Raw genomic sequence first — 20836 nt, 5'->3', positions numbered from 1 at the left:
CATTGGGGAGTATGTTCTGCAAAGGAGAAAGTAGTGGAATAGCAAAAATTTAAAGTCATACAAGCAGCCTCATTTTAATAGGCCCTTTAGCCACTAACACAGAATAATTTCTAGATTCCTTCATCTATTATACAATCTGCAATCCCACAGTACATTTACAGCAGTGCTGGAATATAGTTAGCTATTATCTGTAGATATAAAAATCAGATTATTTCAACATTGGCTTCTGTAGCAATTTCCAAGTCTTCTTTTCAGAAAAACATCTCAGATATCTTTGGAACTACTGAAGTTTGTGTTGGGGGTGCATAAGGTGTTGACATCTTATGACTCTTTGGGTAAGTGGAAGACAGAAAAATAAATAAAGGCTTTGTGAAAAAGTGGGTAGAAGTAGAGCCCAGCATAAAACTTGTTAATACCTTTTTCTTGTGTTCAGTCTAAACAGAGTCTTGGAAAGTGACTATGCAGAAGGAGGACCCTGGAGTTCAAGCTTTCTTCATTTCATAGGCCATTTAAATCTGACAAAATGCAGCATGTCAATCCTGTTTGGATGCTCATTTAAATAAGACTTCAATTGTTCAATAAAATACAAAACAAGACATATTTCAGATAATCAGGAAAACAGCATGATTTTAAGGGGAGAATAATTTGGAATCTCTCATACTTCAGTTTAAGGCCTAACTCCTCTTCTTGCTGTTATAGCTTCGGACTCATAGAAAGTGTCTTAGAACTTTCAGAACCTCAGTTTCCTCTTCTAGAAGGAGAATAACCAAATAGACTAGCTTAAAGGATGAAGACTAAGGCTATAACATATATAAAAATCTGGTGGAGACTGGCATGTCAGCTTCCCAATAAGAATTTTAGGAAAGAACAGCAGACATGAATTTGTGAGGAATTAAATGCTTCAAAATTAAAAATCTTCAAATTGCTTTATCAAAAGATCTGATTACAATAGTCTGACATTTTTTCCAGACTTTCAAACAAAATAGGATCACTTGTTCTATTAATAAATTTTAAGCATTTTCTTTCCTATTAGCCTATTTATAAAAATATAATTAGTTTTTTTTTAAGTTAGTACCTGCTCGTATGTCATCTATATCGGTAGATACTTAAAATGAAAATTTCATTTTGTCAATTAGAAATGCAAGGTTCTTTTAGTCTTCTAACAGATTAGTAACATATTGGTTAGTATATTATAATATGCCTGCATAATGTCAATGTTTGTTGCCACCAAAATTAAAATATCTAGAATGAGAAAACAGAAAAGAACCTAGTTTATAGCAGACAGAAAATTTAGCTTTTAAACTAAAATAAAAGATGCATACTTCTTGTAATTCCATTTATAAAAAGAATCAGAAAACAATGATAACTACAAAATGAGAGGGGGAATTTAATTATTGATATGTGAATTCTGGAAAGAATAAGATAACATTATGTAAAATTTCAATGAAATTGACATTACTTTACATAATGTAAATTATCAAATTGACTCAAGAAGTTTAGGAAAGGTTGAATATGAAATAGCCTAAAAGAAACGGAAGAAGTTGACAAGAAACTTGGTAAGAAGCTCTCACTGTCATCACCAATGTCAATGAACGCTTAAAATTGTAGCATCGAAGTTTTAACTCAGTAACAAAAGATAATTCTATTTTTTTCTAAATTATAAAACAGGTTAACATGTTTCAGAATTTATTCTGTGAGGTTAACTAATCAAAATATAGAGACCTGCAAAGATATTCCTTTAAAAAATACTCAGAAATAAATAAACAAGTCAAGGCTGTGCTGAAAATAATCTACCAAGTTTAAAGAAAATGATAAGAATGGTTCAATATTAGAGTACTGCACTGTCTCAGATGATAGCATAAGTGATTTCACTGAGAAATCCAGGAGCAATCAGAACAAAATGATTTCACCACAACCATCGCTAACTTGACCAACCACCACAAAGTTGTCCAGAGAACTGGACAGTTCGAGCATTTGTCTCCTGAATCATATATCTATGTTCCATGAGGTTATTTCAGTAAGCACAAACATGCTGAAAAATCTCCCATTTTTACAAAGGTCTTTCTAAGGCTCTTAATACTTCTTCACTATCACATCATTTGTCGGCCATCCTTATTGCAAGAGTTCATGAAACATTGTATTGCTTCCATTCCCTCACCTCCAATTTTTCTTCCACATTCATTATAGAGGCTTACATACTTTGCACTCCAATTTTGTGATGGTCACCTCTGACCTTCATTCCAGTCAGTTCAGGAGTCCGTTTTCAGTCTTGCATCTCATTTGACCTCTGAGCGATATATCACTATTGAACATATCCTTCTTCTTGGAACACTTTATCAACATCTTCAGGGGTTTCTCACTGTCTCCTAGGGTTTCTCCTACCTCTGCTGTCTCCCACTTGTAGCTACAAGTTTATTGTCTTTCAACTCTGCTTCACCTTTTAGTGTTCCAGACAAACTAGTGCACGGTGAAGTTGAAGAAGGTTCTTCTCTATGTCCCATTCAGAGAACCTCCCACTATTTAGGTAAGGTAGAGTCATGTGGGTATGAAATAGCTCAGGTATGTAATTTAGATCTTATTACAAGTCCAATTAAAAAAAACTTAGAAGATTTGAAGCACAAAATTGATCAGATCTCATTTCCATTTGTAAAAGATCACTCTGACTACTGTGAGGAGAATTGATATAAAATGTAACATTCTTGTTACAAAGACCAGATGGAGCCTCTTACCATCCTCCAGGAGAGAGAATCTTGGCATACACCAGAGCCTTGTACTAGAGAATATGCAACTGGTCATACTGCAATGTATTTTGAGGTGGAATCCACTGAATTTTCAAGTGGACCAAGCATAAGGAAGAAAAATGCAAACCTGACTCCAATGTATTTGAATAATTGAAGGAAACAGCAGTCATTGACTGAGAAGGGATTGGGTGTTGTTATGGGCTGAATTGTGTTCCCCATATTCATATGTTGAAAGACCAACCCTTCATTCCTTAGAATATGATTGCACTTAGAGAAAGAGCCTAAAAAGAGGTGATCAAGTTAAAATGAGGGTGTTACAATGGGGCAAAATCCAATCGGATTTGAGTCTTTATAAGAATTGGAAATGTGCACACACAGAGAGACACAAGAAGTGCATATGCACAGAGGCAGCCCCATGTGAGGACACAGCAAGAAGGCAGATATCTAGATACCAAGCAGACAGGCCCCAGAAGAGCTGAACCTGCTGACACCTTCATCATGAACTTGAGCATCCAGAACTGTGAAAAAATAATTGCTGTTGTTTAAGACACTCAGTTCATGATATTTTGTTGGCAGCTATAACAAAGAAATTCAGGGGATAGAGAGAAGTTTCTCTTTTAAAATAAGGTTTGGTGAAACCAGAGATAATCGTATAACATCAGGGCATCTACTAGGCCCAAGCAGCTACTCTGTACCTCCATTAAAGCATGGGAAGCCTAGTTACAACTGTTTGACTTTCTACACAGCTGGAGAATATTTGGTCACTGCTATTATATTCCTCCTTCAGCAAATATCTCTATTTATGCCGGGAGAAATAAGAAAACAATTGCTTGGTCAGTTGGAAAAGTCAAAGTTACCTGTAGCAAAGCTTATTGTATTAAGAAGACTTCCTGTAATACAGTGGGACTTTAAAATCTTCATGGAAAGTGTATGTTATACTAAAAATAACATGAATGGATTCCAATTTTTTTGCACCAAAATAAACCCAGACTGACGTGCTATAACATGTCTGAACAGGAGCTAGTTGAGACATCAAGAAAAATAAGAGCAGATTCAAAAGGTCCCCTATGAGAGCAACATGAATTCTTCTAAAATTAAAGAGTACAAACATCAAATTCATGGTGAAACTTGGGTGGAAGAATGTGAAATCAATGATGCTTTCTGAAACACTGATGGGGATAATGGACCAAAACTCAGCAGTTCACAAGTAGGTAACTCATTTCAAGAAGGGATGAGATGATGTTGAACCTAAAGCCCATAGAGATGAGGATTCATATCAAATTGCATGGATAAAATTTATCTTGTTTACACCCTATTAGAAGACAACCAATGACTAACAGTACAAACAACAGCCAACATTACAAAATTCTCAGTTGGTTCCCCTTACCTGATTCTAATTGAATAATTAATGCTAAGTAACTTTTTCACTCAATGGATGCCAAAATTGTGGCAAAAAGATAAGCTACAGACAGAAGCAGAACTTTCCATGAAATTTTAAACAAGGGGGATGAAGATCTTCAAGCATTTCTTCAAGAAATTGTAATGGGAGATGCAACCTGGCTCTACCAGTACAATCCTGAAAACAAATACAGTTAAAGCAATAGCTACAAAGAGGTAGAAAAGTCCAATCAAAACAAAAGTGGTAATAAAAGTGCAAAGGTCATGGCAAGAGTTTATTGGGAAGCATGAGGCATTTTGCTTGTTGACTTCGTGGAGGGCCAAAGAATGATAGTATCTGCTTATTCTGAGAATACTGTGAGAAAGCCAAAGCTTTAGTAGAGAAATGCGTGGGGGAGCTTCAGCAGAGTCCTTCACCACAACAGTGCTCCTGCTCATTTCTCTCATCAAACAGGGCCATTGTGTGAGAGTTCTGATGGAAAATCATTAGGCATCCACCTTACAATCCTAATTTGGTTCCTTTGGATTTCCTTTTGTTTCATAATGTCATAATGCCTGTAAATGACATCCATTATTTTTCAGTTAATAATGTAAAAAAGACATACCAATAGCTGGCATGCTGTTTAAAATGTATGACAATTGGTTGATAAATATTCTCAATATTATCCCTTTATATTGCTCATTAATGATTAGGATTGGGCAATGGTTGAAGCCTGAGTATCAGGTGTTAGAATTGAAACAAACTTCCCAAATGAGACTTTAATTTTGACTCTCTTCCACAGATAACAGGAAATAGAAGGATTAAAGATCCCCCAAAGCTGTTACAGGTCATTGGGAAAATGTAACATTTATGTGTTTATTCAGTTGAGCCTTGAGCAGTGTCTGCAGTGCTTGAATTTGAAAATAAATGTGTCGTGTTTACTTGCATGAAGACCCTTAGTCCATATCCCTCTTACTACTTCTTTTTCTATGTTGATCTCAATTCCATTAAGGATTCAAGCTGGGCCTGAGAGCTCACTGACCCAAGGCGGACCAAAAGTCCTATACACTCACCCCAAAATATTGCAAAACATCAAGTAGGGTAAGGACTCAAATTGCTTATAGGTGCTCAAATCACTACTGTACTTGGTTCTGTGAGAGTGGAAAAAGGCGTGCTGACAGATACAGGATGGAGCCACAAAGGCATGTGAGAGGAAGGAAAGGAAGAGACTCCAAGTCTGCTGCTTCTGTAGACACTGGGAGATGCACTTTAAAGACAGTAGAATCTGAGAGACAGTTTGTTATAATTTCTGTTCTTTTACATTTGCAGAGGAGTGCCTTACTTCCAACTATGTGGTCAATTTTGGAATAAGGGCGATGTGGTGCTGAGAAGAATGTATATTCTGTTGATTTGGGGTGGAGAGTTCTATAGATGTCTATTAGGTCCACTTGGTTCAATTCCTGGATATCCTTTTTAACTTTCATCTCATTGATCTCTCTAATGTTGACAGTGGGTTGTTAAAGTCTCCCATTATTATTGTGTGGGAGTCTAAGTCTCTTTGTAGGTCTCTAAGGACTTGCTTTATGAATCTGGGTGCTCCTGTATTGGGTGCATATATATTTAGGATAGTTAGAGCTTCTTGTTGCATTGACTTCAAACTATACTACAAGGCTACAGTAACCAAAACAGCATGGTACTGGTACAAAAACAGAGATATAGACCAATGGAACAGAACAGAGCCCTCAGAAATAATACCACACATCTACATGCATCTGATCTTTGACAAACCTGACAAAAACAAGCAATGGGGAAAGGATTCCCTATTTAATAAATGGTGCTGGGAAAACTGGCTAGCCATATGTAGAAAGCTGAAACTGCTAAACTTCCTTACATCTTATACAAAAATTAATTGAAGATGGATTAAAGACTTACATGTTAGACCTAAAACCATAAAAACCCTAGAAGAAAACCTAGGCAATACCATTCAGGACATAGGCATGGGCAAGGACTTCATGTCTAAAACACCAAAAGCAATGGCAACAAAAGCCAAAATTGACAAATGGGATCTAATTAAACTAAAGAGCTTCTGTACAGAAAGGAAACTACCATCAGAGTGAACAGGCAACCTACAGAATGGGAGAAAATTTTTGCAATCTATTCATCTGACAAAGGGCTAATATCCAGAATCTACAAAGAACTCAAACAAATTTACAAGAAAAAAAAATCCCATCAAAAAGTGAGCAAAGGATATGAACAGACACTTCTCAAAAGAAGACATTTATGCAGCCAACAGACACATGAAAAAATGCTCATCATCAATGGCCATCAGAGAAATGCAAATCAAAACTACAATGAGATACCATCTCACACCAGTTAGAATGGCAATCATTAAAAAGTCAGGAAACAACAGGTGCTGAAGAGGATGTGGAGACATAGGAACACTTTTACACTGTTGGTGGGACTGTAAACTAGTTCAACCATTGTGGAAGTCAGTGTGGCAATTCCTCAGGGATCTAGAACTAGAAATACTGTTTGACCCAGCCATCCCATTACTGGGTATATACCCAAAGGATTATAAAACATGTTGCTATAAAGACACATGCACACATATGTTTATTGCGGCACTATTCACAATAGCAAAGACTTGGAACTAACCCAAATGTCCATCAATGATAGACTGGATTAAGAAAATGTGGCACATATATACCGTGGAATACTATGCAGCCATAAAAAATGATGAGTTCATGTCCTTTGTAGGGACATGGATGAAGCTGGAAACCATCATTCTCAGCAAACTATCACAAGGACAAAAAACCAAACACCACATGTTCTCACTGATAGGTGGGAATTGAAGAATGAGAATACTTGGACACAGGAAGGGGAACATCACACACCGGGGCTTGTTGTGAGGTGGGGGGAGGGGGAGGGATAGCATTAGGACATATACCTAATGTAAATGTTGAGTTAATGGGTGCAGCACACCAACATGGCACATGTATACATATGTAACAAACCTGCACATTGTGCACATGTACCCTAGAACTTAAAGTACAATTAAAAAAAAAAAAAAGAAGAAGGTAGGATCTGCGCAAAAAACTAAGGGGAAAAAAGCCTTTTTGGTTGCTCTAGTCATCCTTTCTTTTTCCTTTTTCTTTTTAGAGACTGGGTCCTGCTCTTTTGCTTGGGCTACAGTGCAGTGGCACAATCCTGGCTCACTGCAGCCTCAATCTCCTGAGTTCAAGTAATCCTTCCAGCTCACTATTCCAAGTCACTAGGAGTACAGGCACACCAACTGGAACAGGATAAATTTGTAATTTTTTGTAAAGACAAGGCATCTTAATATGTTGCACTGGAATTCCTGGCATCAAGCATTCCTCCCACGTCGGCCTCCGAAAGCAGTGGAATTACAGGCATGAGCCATCACGCCAAGCATGTAGATGTTCTTTTTACCTGAGCGTCATTGTCCTGCACTCTATAAATCCCCAATCAGAAGACAGCAGAGGCGCCTGACTACTGTGATAGCTTCTAATAAGAAGGTGTCAAACTCTGCTGTTCCTGTAGGAAGAAAAGTGCCTGAGTTCAATTGATGTGGTTTCAGCCAACAGTACACAAAAGAAAAAAGATAGAAATACTTCATAAATTGGGCCCTCAGGACATATTTGATGCACTGTCTTGTGTGGTTTTCACATCTGAATGTATGGTACAATATTAAATACTTATAATATTATCTCATAAGCACCAGAGAGAATCACCCAGGCACAAGCTCCAAGTAGAAAAATGTTAATGGGACAAATCCTTCTGGCATGTGAACCAGCGGGTGGATTATGATGTAGCATGAGTGCCTCTGCCTTCCAATGTTCAAAGCTTGCCTTATTGAACTTTTTGTGTATTGCAAACAGAGCAAATGCATGTGTGCAAGACAAAATAGAAAGTCACTCAGTACATTAAAAAAAACAGAAATAATTGACCAATTATTAAAGAATGAAACAATCAAGAGATGACAACTTTGAAGCAACTTGGAATTGAAATGATAAGATTTTAAAGCAGCTGTTATAGCCATTCTTTAAAACATCAATATGTGCACTTTAAAAATAAATGAAAAAAAACTTCTCAGCAGAGAAAAAGTAAGTATAGAAGTTAATAAAATAGAAACTTTAGAACTGAGATATATAATGTATAAAATTTTAAAAATCATTGTGTGTAATCAACAGCAGAAATAAAATGATAGAGGAAATACTCCGTGTTTTTGAGGTTGGATTAATAGAAATTGTACACTCTGAACAACAAAGGGTAAAATAATTGAAAAAAATTTTACATTGTGTCACAAATATGAAAGGCTATAACAAATGATGTGATATTCATGCATTCTGAGTTTCAGAAAAAGAGAACAATGAGGATGGTATTGAAAGAGGACTCAAAGATAGAATGGCCAAAAATTCCCCAAACTTGCAATGGGCATAAACCTGCAGATGCAAGAAATTGAGCAAATCCCGACCAAAATATACCCAAGGAAATGTATGCCCAGCAGCTCTGTAGTAAAATTTCTGAAAATTAAAATGAAGAAAATGTTTTCAAAGCAGCTAGAAAGAAATACTACCATAGTTATAGGAATGTGAATGTGAATAACAGTGGCGTTACTACCAGAAACCAGAAGAAACAGAAGAATGTAGCTCAAATATTTGAAATGCTGAAAGAAAAAAAAGGCCAATCAGAGGTTTATGTCCAACAAAACTATCCTTCAATGAGACAGAAATCCAGTTATTCTCAAAAGAATGAAAAGAAAAAAAAAACCTAAGAGAATTTGTTTCCAACAAACCTATTTTTAAAAAAATGGCTCAAGGAAGTTCTCTAAACAGAAAAGAAAGAATAGAGAAGAAATTTTTGTAACATCAAAAATGAAGCAAAAAAAGAAAAGAAAAGAAAGAAACAGAAAATGGGGGAAAAAAGTAGGTAAAAACAAAACATCTTCCTTTTCTTCTCAAGTTTTTTCATGAATTTCAAATGGCTCAACTGGCTATTGCTAGTGTTGAAGAGGAAAGAGGTCCAGGGAATGCGGCAAAAAAATAAGATTCTTCTCTAGAGCCCCCAGAAAGAAACTCAGCCTTGAGACCCAGTTCGTATTTCTGAGCTGCAAAATTGAAAGTTAATAATGTCATGTTGAAGCATAAATTATAAAATGTACTGTGGTGCTAAATGTATGTAGAGATATATTTAAGATGATTATATTACAAAAAGGAGTGGGTTAACAACAGGGATGTAAAGTTTTCATATTTCACTCCGGTAGGGTAAAATGTGCACATCACCAGATTGTGACAAGCTGTGTATATGTAATGTAATACCTGGAGCAACCATTAAAAATGCTGTATAGAGAAAGACACTCAAAAGCTTTGCAGATCAACTAAAATGGAATCAAGAAACCTTTTCAAGGAATCCGTAGAAGATAGGGAGAAAGAAAACGATCAAAAAGAGCATAATTATAAAATAAACAAAAATAGCTCTATGTTATTAACAATTACATGAAATGAAAATGGTAATTGAAAGTAAATTTCTGCCATTTCAGTTTTTGACCTACACTATTGTGTAGATACATAATTTAAAGTACAAATATTGGCATTACAACTAATTTGACATAAAGTCATTCATATCCTCGTGCAAATATCTGGAAGACGCCTGGGCCACTCTCTCCACCTGCCCTGAGCCAAACCAGTTCCGGGGAGTAAGATGTCCGTCCCGCGTGTGCTATGACGATTAACGGCCTCCCAGAGACACACCCTTCCTAATTCCCAGAACCAGTGTGTATGTTAACTTACATGACAAAGGGGTATTAAGTTTGTTAATCAATTGACCTGAATTTAGAGAGACTTTACTGGATCATCCAAGTACACGCAATGTAATCACAACATCCTTAAATGTTGAGGAGGGAGGCAGAAGAGCCAGTGCCAGGGTGATGTGACGTGATGTGATGGGAGGCTCATCTGGCTATTGCTGGCATTGAAGATGGAAGAGGGCCCAGGAATGTGGGCAAGAAAATGAGTTCTGCCCTGGAGACTCCAGCATGAAACTCAGCCTTTCCACACGGATTTAAGCCAGGGAGACTCATTTCTGACTTCTGAGCTACAAAGCCACTCACTCTGTGGTAATGAGTTATTTATTGCAGCAATAGGAAAACTAATGTACTTTCCAAACATTCATTTCATGCTTTTATTGTGGCCGCTATAATGTGTTAGTGCCAGTTTATAAAATATTAGAGAGGAATAAAATTATCATGGCTATTAACACAAGGCAATAAGCAACATCTTTCCTCATAAAGTAAAAACCACTCTCAAAATTTCATTCCAATGAATAATTATTGAGCCCATATTCAATGGAGAACAGCTAATAATTGTCCTTCCTTCATGCTGGTACAATTTCCTCCCCTCAGCCAGGACCTATGCCTCCTTTGTGCATATCCTATGCTTCTCTAGATTTCTACAATTATTCCATCTTCTGTAATTTAGTGGTTGTCTTGTCCTACAGCTCAGAATCTTCTTAGAAAATGGAGGATAGCAGGAGGACACTCAGGGTTGATAAAAAAAGTGCTTCATTTTCTAAGTTAACAAGTTAACAAAAACAACAGGGAGAAAAGATGTCGTCTTTAACCTCCATGTTAGATTTTATAGCTTATAGCAACTGGGAAGTTTTAAGTTTGGAATCATTTTATGGGAGATTAAAATAACCCCATTTGAAATTGCATGAATTATCTAGTAAGATAATCAGGGAAAAAGAGATGAAAATTACAAACCAGTCCTGGAATGGACTCTGTTTCCTGTGGAGGTGCTGGGTTGATCTTCAATTAAGAAATGCTTTGATTCACTTTAATAAGAATAATTCACTATGTGTCTAGCATTCTGTTGTCACCTTCCCATAGTCTTAGTAATTGTAGGATTTCTCTGAGTCTGTGGCACAAAAACACTCCTTTTCCTAACTACCAAGGCCCTTTGACAGGGTTGATATCCTGACAATAGAAATGGAGTGTAAATTCACTCCCCAAGAAGGATTTGGTAAAAACACTTGGTCCATTCACACTCAGAAGTTCCTAAGGGTGGCAGGTGAACCAGACATGTCCTCATGTACTAGCACCATATTCTCTCCTCTACCCAAGTGTGGATTTAGCTAAGTGAACATGATGCCTGGGTAAGAAGGTACAAAATGGAGGCAGAATTTCAGAGTTTGACTTACTAAATCTGTCCTGGAATGTCTCCCAAGAAAGACCAGGAATAAAGAACAAATACAAAAATCTATGGCTGTACCTGGTGGTCTAGTCATGAGCTCTTCAGAATAAACAGCAGTGGCATGTACTAGAAATCAGTGAATAAATGTCTTCATTTAAAGGGTAAAGCCTCAGGGGAAATTACTCTTTCTCTTAAAAATCAAAGAACCTCCCCGTGTTAGTAATTGTCACATCTCTGGATGGTGTGAAAACAGGTGTGGCCGGGACACTAGCAGAAATGCCCAAATGGATTTGGGCCATGAAGCTGCCCCTTGCTCTTGTAGTCAAATGTGAGATTTTCTCTGACTCCCCCACTGGTTGTAAAGGAAGGAAGACACAGCTAACATTGACTATTCACTCTATGCTGGGAAGTGAGAACCCTACAAATCCTGAAGGAGTGGAGCATTCCACAAGGAGTATGTTCTGCAAAGGAGAAACTCACGGAAGAGCAAGAATTTGACATAATACAACTACTTTCATTTCAGTAGGCCCTTTGGCCACCAATAAAATATGACTTCTAGATTCCTCCATCTACAATCTGCAATCCCCAGTACATTTAGAGAAGTGCTGGAATATACTTAGCCATTATTTGTGGATGTAAGAATCAGATTATTTAGAAATTTGCTCCTGTAGGTATTCCCAAGCCTTCTTTTCAGAAGAAGTCTCAGATATTCCTCAGGCTGTTAAAGTATGTTTTAGGGGCCCGAAAGTCTTGAAATCTTATGGCCCCATGTGTGAGTGGAAGATGGAAAAATAAGTAAGGGCTTGAGTGAAGGAGTGGGCAGAAAGAAGACCACATTTTTTCTTCTGTTCAATCTAAACAGGGTCTTGGAAGGGGCCTATGCAGAAAAGGGCCCCAAAATTCAAGCTTCATTACCTTCACAGACCAGTCAAATCTGACCAAAGGCAACAAGTCAATCTTGTTTGGATGCTCATTTAAATAAGCCTTCAATTGTTGAATAAAAATGTAAAAAGGCACGTTTCATACAATCAGGAAAACTGGTATATAAACTAGGTTTAGCTATAAAATAATTAGTATAAGATACATTTAGAATCATTTTATATCTTATCATAAACTTGCGTTTCTGTCTATATCTGTTTAGTAAAAGACACAAAAGGTTTTGTATAATACAGAGAGATTTGTTTTGGCAGCTCTAAAGATGGATAAGTGATAGACTTGAAACTATGTATGTTTGCTATAGAAAACCATCTTTGTTAGCCTATTAGAGTATAAAAAAGTATTTGTCACTTAAAATTGTCTCCAGAGTTGCAGAGGCAGGTTGAGTTTACTCAGTAACCTTGTGAAAACTAACCATCTGATTATGAACTCATAGTCACGTTCTATTTAATGCAATCAGCAAAGAAAGGACAGCAGATTCTCATGCTAAAATTGGGAATACAGGTAATAATAGTTTGACTTGTAAAATAACTTGAATACACTTACAAAGAAAAAGGAATAAGCAATAGGACAATTTATAGAATTGTTTTAAAGTGTAATAAGGAATTTGTCTCTTTATCCTAAGGGTATTGTAATACACACTTCATTGAACACATGTACTGATTTTTGCTTTTTCCCAATGTCCCAATAAACTTACAATAAAGAAACAAAAAGGAAATTAATACCTAAGGGCAAGGAGAATGAAAAAAGAGATGACGGTACACAATAAATGTAGACAAAATTGTGGAATTGAAATGATGAAAAATAACTGAGTTCATGAATCAACCGAAACCAGACAGGTAGAAAGGACAGTGGTGCACTCAATTTACACAGGATCACCTGGAAAATTGGCTCTATTTGAATGTTGCATTTTCCCATCCAGAAATTTACATGTACACAGGTTTTAGTATATATTCTGCATCAATGTTTAGTTATTCTTCTTCAATTGAATCCTGTCCATTTACTGTTATTGGATCCTAAGGATTTTAAGTTGTTCTAATGAATAAGGTCATTCTCTCCTATTCTCTCTCTCTCTCTCCCTCTCTCTCTCTTTCTCTCTCTCTCTCTGTTGTATTTCCTATGCTGATTCCTATAAAGTGTATGGCTTTGGGAAAGGCAGTCAATGATATTAAGATTTTATTTTTTCCTGTGAAAAATGAAAATAAATGCAAGAAATCCTCAAACACTATTGTAAGGACTAAAAGAGCAAAGGCATCTGAAACATCACATAATAGAAAGAGATAATCAATAAATCTTTAGCTATATAACCATGCACATATAGAAATTAAAATTATGATAGAGATAGCAATCCAATCACTAAGGAAAACTTGGTTATTTCATATTTTTTGGGACAATAATGTATCCAATTATTTTAAAAACAAATTTTAGATCTCTGTCTCACAGCAGGGGCGTCCTCACAGCACGTGGCAGTTTCCTTAGAGAACAAGATGGGGTTGCAAGGCATTTTTATCATCTAGATACAAAAGTCAGAAATACCACTTCTGACCTACTCTATTGATCATGGCAGTAACAAAGTTCCACCTACGTTCAAGGGCATAAAAACAGATCTCACCACTTCAACAGAAGACGTCAAGGTCCCACTGTAAGAAGAAAACATTAGAGGAAGGATACTGTTGTGACCATCTTTGGAAAATACATTGTGCCACACATCCCAATTTCCAAGATGCTAAATATACACAAATTGCATTTGGAAATTTAAAAATTACAGTAGTGATTTATGATTCTTATGCAAGAGGGACAAAATTGTTTTTGTCAGAGAAAAAAATATCTTTTTAAAAAGTGAGTCATTGATTAATCACATTAACAAAATTCCTCTTTTAAATGTCTCAGTTTATCTTCTTTGTAAATATACATAAAATATGATATTACATGTATATGGCTTTGTATTTCTTATAAGTTGTGATTGTATTTCTGTGTGAACTGAAAGGATGTGTAAATGAAAGTTTCAGAGCAACCCTTGACATTGTTATTACACTGGTAAACTGAGGCTACAGACACGTGACCTTAGGCTGATGAGCTGCACCCCAACCACAGAGAAGGAACACCAGCTCTGAAGCCAGGACATAGGAGAAACTCTCATGCAGAGGACTGAAAGCTGTGCAAGAGGGACATAAATTTATGCTGCCATAGACAATTCTCTGACCAGTCTCCTTCCCTCTTAGATTCTTAAAATTTTACACATTTTACAAATATTATCACTTATACTGATGATTATATTTGAAATGTATTTCAAAAGTTGAGGCAATTGTATTTGCTAATGGCCAGTGCCTGGGGGGAGTGAGGATTTCTGAATAATGGGGTAAACACCTGTCACAAATTAATTGTGATTACAAGAATCAAAGATTAGTCTATTTGAAAGGGCACCCACAAATTTTGCCAATGCTAATATGTCTGCAGAAAAAGGCATGTAGCATGGATTAAGAAAGCACATACAGCATCGACATTGACAGGGTCTTGTAATTAGAAAGAAAGGAGTTAATCTGTATGAGGACCTTTATATGATGGCAAGGGCGAAAGCAGAATACTAGAAGTCTTATAAATATGCTCATGATTATGATTTAAAACAAATTTACTTACTCAGGAAAAAATATTTTTTTTCTCACCTCACTCGTGAAAATCTCAGGAAAATTTAACCTTAAATATCTCCTAATACAGGAACTTATGTTTGTTCTCTAGACCTCATTCCCTCTCACTTTCTAGTAATAAAATGCATAAATGAAGAGCAAGTCACTAGTGTAGTACAGTAACAATAACTCAACTCTGATAACTGCCTTCCATTCCACTTACTACCTTTATACAAACCCAAGCATGCACCTAAGTCATTCTCATCTAGAAAATTAAGATAATAATAATGAAGTCATATCTCCCCAATAAGATGGCTCTAAAAATTAAATGGCATATAGTAAATGCTTAAGAAATGTTTTCTGTCCGGGCGTGGTGGCTCACGCCTGTAATCCCAGCACTTTGGGAGGCCGAGGCAGGTGGATCACGAGGTCAGGAGATCTAGACCATCCTGGCTAACACGGTGAAACCCTGTTTCTACTAAAGACATACAAAAAACAAAATTAGCTGGGCGTGGTGGCGGGCGCCTGTAGTCCCAGGTACTCGGGAGGCTGAGGCAGCAGAATGGCGTGAACCCGGGAGGCGGAGCTTGCAATGAGCCGAGATCGCGCCACTGCACTCCAGCCTGGGCGACAGAGCGAGACTCCGTCAAGAAAGAAAGAAAGAAAAGAAAAGAAAGAAAAGAAAGAAAGAAGGAAAGAAGGAAAGAAGGAAAGTAGGAAAGAAGGAAAGAAGGAGAAATGTTTTCTATTATAATCAGTCTTGGTTAGTATAGGTGGAAAGAATATAAATACACTAATTGTGAAAACGTATTTATGAGGCTTCAATATCAATTTTAAAAAATAAAATCTATCATACTAGTGTAACCAAAATTTTTAGTCAAGTTAAAGCAAAGTTGAATTCTCAGAGACTATTGTGGTTGTTTGCTTCCTATATTATCAGAATGTTTAGTTTATGGAATGAACACAATCGTTCTTCCTATTCACATGAACTCCTCCCAGACCACAAGAACTCAATGCAATTCACTTTTTCTCACGAGAAGTTCATTCACTGTGCCAACGTTCATCTCTCCTGATAAATCGCCCGGAAGTATTTCAGACAAACTAGTCCGTGGTGAAGCTGAAGAAGATTCTGCTTTCCCTTCCATTCAGAGAACTTCCTGTTCTTCAACAAAAGAGAGATGTGTGGGTGTGAAACAGCTGAGGTATGAAACTTGAATCTTATTACAAGTGCAGAATGAAAAACTTAGAGGATTTGAAGCACAAAAGTGCAATGATCTAATTTATACTTTAAAAAGGTTACACTGACTGTTAGGAGGAGAACTGATATGAAATGTGCTGGGTGAGGAATGTTACCAAGACCAGCTGGAGCTGTTAAAGTCATTCAGAAGAGAGCATCATGGACTGAACAATTGCCTTCTAGTAAAGATTATGCAAGTGATCATATTTGAAATGTATTTCAAAAGCTGAGGCAATTGGATTTGCTAATGGCCAGTGCCTGGGGGGGGTGAGGATTTCTGAACAACTGAGTGAACACCTGTCAGTGACTGAGAAAAGATTGGTAGTTGTTATGAGAGCTGAAGGCTCCTGTATAGGAGTTGCCTGGCCTCATGCATTCTCTGGCTTCTCTCCTATTATCGTAGTTGAAACCTCCCTACCCCTATCTCTTACCTTCCCTCTTGATTCTGAACCACATTGCCCAATCAAGAATTTTGCTTCTGCATGTGATCCTTTGCCTTCTGATTCTCACACCTATGCTCTATGGGATTATTTCAATCAGCAAAAGCCTGCTGAAACATCACCCATTTCTACAGAGGTTTTCCTAAGACTCTTAGTGCTTTTTTTCTACCATATCATTTGTCTGCCATTTTTATTGTAAAAATTCTTGAAACATACATATGTGATTATTTCCCCATCCTCTCACCTTCAATTTTTTCTTACACACATTATGCTTTTGTTGTTTCCACTCTAAGTCTGTCAAGGTTATCTACTGCCTCCATTCCACTCATTTCAGGAGTCAATTCTCAGTCCTACATCTCCTGTGACCCCTCAGCAGTTTAACACCATTGATCCTACCCTTCTTTTGGGAATGCTTTACCAATATCTTAGGGACCTCCCACTCTCTCCTAGGGTTTCTCCTACCTCTGCCTCTTCCCTCCTACAACTACAAAGTTACTCCTCTTCCAGCTCAATTTCGTCCTAGTAAATAGCATCTACATTCATCTAGTTAATTAAGCCAACTAAAATTTATTCTTGAGTCTTCTCTTTTCCTATTACATCACATTACATCTAGTCAAATGAGCTATGTTATCATGAAGTTCAACCTTCAAAATAATTTCCTACTGCAGCCAATTTCACCACTTTCATTTCTATCAGCCCATCTAAGCAAGCCTCATCTGCAGTTTACACCAAATAGTGGTTCTATTTATTTCTCCACAGTCAATTCCCCACAGTAATAATTTAAAAATTATGTTACTCTTCTATGTTTTCCAGTTGATTGCCACCACTTTTACTCAATAAGAACAAAATCCTAATTTTAACTATGGCTGAAGTCGTATGTATTGAGCCCTAACTGTCTCTGGGACTGGGGACTGCCCCATACTTAATTCATTCTGCTATGGCCACACAGGTAGTAGTCTTCTTTTTAAGGCAGAGGTGGGGGAGCAGTATGTCAAGATTTTCTGTTTATTTTTTTAAATTTTATTTGCCAAAAATATGTGTTACAAGTTCAATTTTGTTACATAGATTACATAGAGCTTAAGTCACGGTATTCATCACTATAATGACAAACAATGTATTTACTAATTGATATCTCACTATTCAACCCCTCTTCCCCCTACACTTCCAAGTCTTCACTGTCTATCATTTCACTCTGTACATCCATGCAAACACATTTTTTATCAACCACTTGTGAGTGAGAGCATGCTATATTTTATTTTCTGTATCTAGCCTGTTTTTCTTAAGAAAAATGACCTCCAGTTCCATCCATATTGCTGCAAAATATGTGGTTTTATTCTGCCTTCATGACTGAGTAGTATGGCATTGTGTACATATAATCACATTTTTCATCCAATGATTCATTGATGGGTACTTTGGTTGATTCCATATATTTGTCACTGGTAATGTTGCTACAATAAACGTGCAAGGTATGTATTTGATATACTGACTACCTTTCCTCTGGGGAGATGGGGTGTTGCCTAGTAGTAGCGTTGCTCAGTGGAAATGCAGTTCTAGTTTAATTCTTTGAGAAATCATACTGTTTTCATTAGAAGTCCTACTAACTTACATTTCCGCCAAGGGTATATAAGAGTTCTCCTTTCTCTATATCCTTACCAACATCTGTTGTTTTTTGCCCTTTTAATAATAGTCATTCTGACTGAGAGAGGAAAGATGATATCTCATTGTGATTTTCATTTGCACTACTTTAATAATTAGTGATGTTGAACATGTTTTCATTTACTGTTTGCCATTTGTATGTCTTTTTTTTTTTTTCAAGAGGGAGTCTCACTCTGTTACCCAGGCTGGAGTACAGTGGCGTGATATTGGCTCACTGCAACCTCTGCCTCCCGGGTTCAAGGATTTTTTTTTTCTTTGTGATGGAGTTTTGCTCTTGTCGCCCAGGCTAGAGTGCAATGGCACTATCTCAGCTCACTGCAACCTCCGCCTCTGGGGTTCAAGCAATTCTTCTGCCTCAGCCTCCCGAGTAGCTGGGACTACAGGTGTACACCACCATGCCTAGCTAATTTTTGTATTTTTAGTAGAGACAGGGTTTCGCTATGTTGGCGAGCCTGGTCTCGGACTACTGACCTCAGGATCCACCAAGCTTGGCCTCCCAAAGTGCTGGTATTACAGGAGTGAGCCACCGTGACAGCCTAATTTTTGTATTTTTAGTAGAGACAGGGTTTTGCCATGTTGGCCAGGCTGGTCTCGAGCTACTGTCCTCAGGTGATCCGCCCGCCTCAGCCTCCCAAATGTATGTCTTCTTTTGAAAGACATCGATTCATGTTCTTTATCTTCTTCTTAATGAAATTTTTTGTTGTTGTTGAGTAGTTTGACTTTCTTGTATACTCTGCATATTAGTTCCCTGTTGGATACATAGTTTGCAAATATTTTCTCTCATTCTGCAGGTTGTCTGTTGACCTTGTTGATGATTTATTTTTCTGTGTAGATTGTTTTTAGATTAATTAAGGGCCATTTATCCAATTTGGTTTTTGTTGCCTGTGTTTTTCAGGTCTTAGTCATAAGTTCTTTTCTGAGCCAATGTCCAGAAATTTTCTTGTATTATTATATATCCACATTTTACACTTAAGTCTTTAATCAATCCTGAGTTATTTTTCTATATGAGAGATGTGAGAGATAGGGGCCCAGTTTCATTCTCCTGCTTATGAAAATCCAATTTTCTCAGCATCAGATATTGAAACAAGTGATATTTCCCAAATGTACATTCTTATCTGCTTTGTCAAGGATCAGTTGCCTGAAAATATGTTGCTTTATTTCTGGTTCTTTTATTCTGTTCCACTGATCTATATGCCTATTTTCATACCAGTAATATCCTGTCTTCATTACCATAGTCATATAATTTGAACTTAGGCAATGTAACACTTCCCCATTTGTTCATTCTGCTCAGGATTGCTTTGGCTCTTTGGGCTCTTTTTTGCTTCCATAAGTAATTTTGGATTATATTTCTAATTCTGTGAAAAAATGACATTGGTATATTGATAAGGATTGCATTGAGGCTGTGGGTTTCTTTGGACACTATGGATGGTTGGCCTTCTTGACATTCTTTCAACATACCAAGTTTGTTCCTACCTTTATCAAACATGTGTTTGCATTTTATTCAAATGTGTTCAAATCTTACCACATTAAAGCCTTCTTTGGATACACAGAACCCTTTATTCTTCTTAACCTGCTTTATTTATTTATTAAACCGTAGTCACTATGAGATAGCCTTATTCAATATTTCTACTATCTAATATTATCACTCTTAAGTAGTTCCTACCACATTATATCAGGATTGGTTTGTGTGACCAACAAACTGTGGCAGAAATGGTGGTATGTTACCAATGAGATTAAGTTATAAAAGAAACTGTGACTTCATCTTTTGTTTTTCAATTCCCCCCTTCTCTCTGTCTCTCTGTCTCTCTCTATTCCTCTGTCTCTCTCTCTCACACATCACTTGCACTGAGAACACCCAGCTGCCATGTGAAGCTGCTCTATGGAGTGAGTCTCTAAACAGCTCTCTCCTTGGGCACAACAGAGAAGTAGATACATAGAGAGGAGAAGGAGAACTCTCCCACCTCCAATTATTCAGTCCCCTCCTGACCTTTATAACAAGCTCTTCTGTTCTCAAATTGATTCCAATACGGAAACCAGAGTGGTGAGTGACAGGCATGTATCTGCTTCCTCCTAGTAGGTCCCGCTAGAAAGTCAGGTCTCTTCGGTAGTCAAATATTTTTCTTTTTTTAGAATGAGGAGGTTTTCTTTGCTTTGTGTTCATGATTGTATCCTACAATCACCAATGTCAACACTACTGTGTATCTGAATCTACATGTTAATTGTACTTACATTTATTTCCTTGCAAAACTCCCATGTCCAACCACAAAGTTAATAATTATCTGTTTCTCAATTATTTGCTTTGTTTTAAAAAACATCTAAGTCTTCCTTAAACTTCCAACAGACCTGCAAAATCCCTCCTAGTACAATTTTCCTCACTCTCAAATGTCAGATAATTGGCTTTTGTCCTGGAAATTCCCATTTCTCCTTTTTAAGTAGGATAATGTATATCCTGAGTTACTGCCTTGCTCTTTCCTGGTTTTCTTCTTCTCCTGTGAAATACATGCTAGCATAGCTTCAGCATATGAGAAGCAAAATATTTCAAGATTTTTCATGGTGTCAGATGGGTTATGTTATCTTCACACTTAAATGATTACCTGACCGGATATAGGATTC

At 37.0% G+C, this 20836-nt stretch overlaps 1 protein-coding gene across 2 annotated transcripts in view; it reads left to right on the top strand.

Moving 5' to 3' along the window:
• LOC129010833 (salivary acidic proline-rich phosphoprotein 1/2) overlaps window positions 1-20836 on the top strand; it is a 74937-nt gene that overhangs the window by 21787 nt on the left and 32314 nt on the right. The window contains exon 4 of one of the 2 annotated variants that reach the window (XM_063672435.1): window positions 7279-9063. The exons of the other annotated variant lie outside the window; for it this stretch is intronic. The gene's annotated coding sequence lies outside the window, so the exon portion shown is untranslated. Of the gene's footprint in view, window positions 1-7278; window positions 9064-20836 lie in introns of those variants that run through there. 2 annotated transcript variants of the gene reach the window in all.

Source organism: Pongo pygmaeus, chromosome 10 (genome assembly GCF_028885625.2).
Source record: "Pongo pygmaeus isolate AG05252 chromosome 10, NHGRI_mPonPyg2-v2.0_pri, whole genome shotgun sequence".
NCBI classification, from domain to species: domain Eukaryota; kingdom Metazoa; phylum Chordata; class Mammalia; order Primates; family Hominidae; genus Pongo; species Pongo pygmaeus.
Note: the sequence above shows the minus strand (reverse complement) of the source record. Positions and strands in the feature narration are given on the sequence as shown.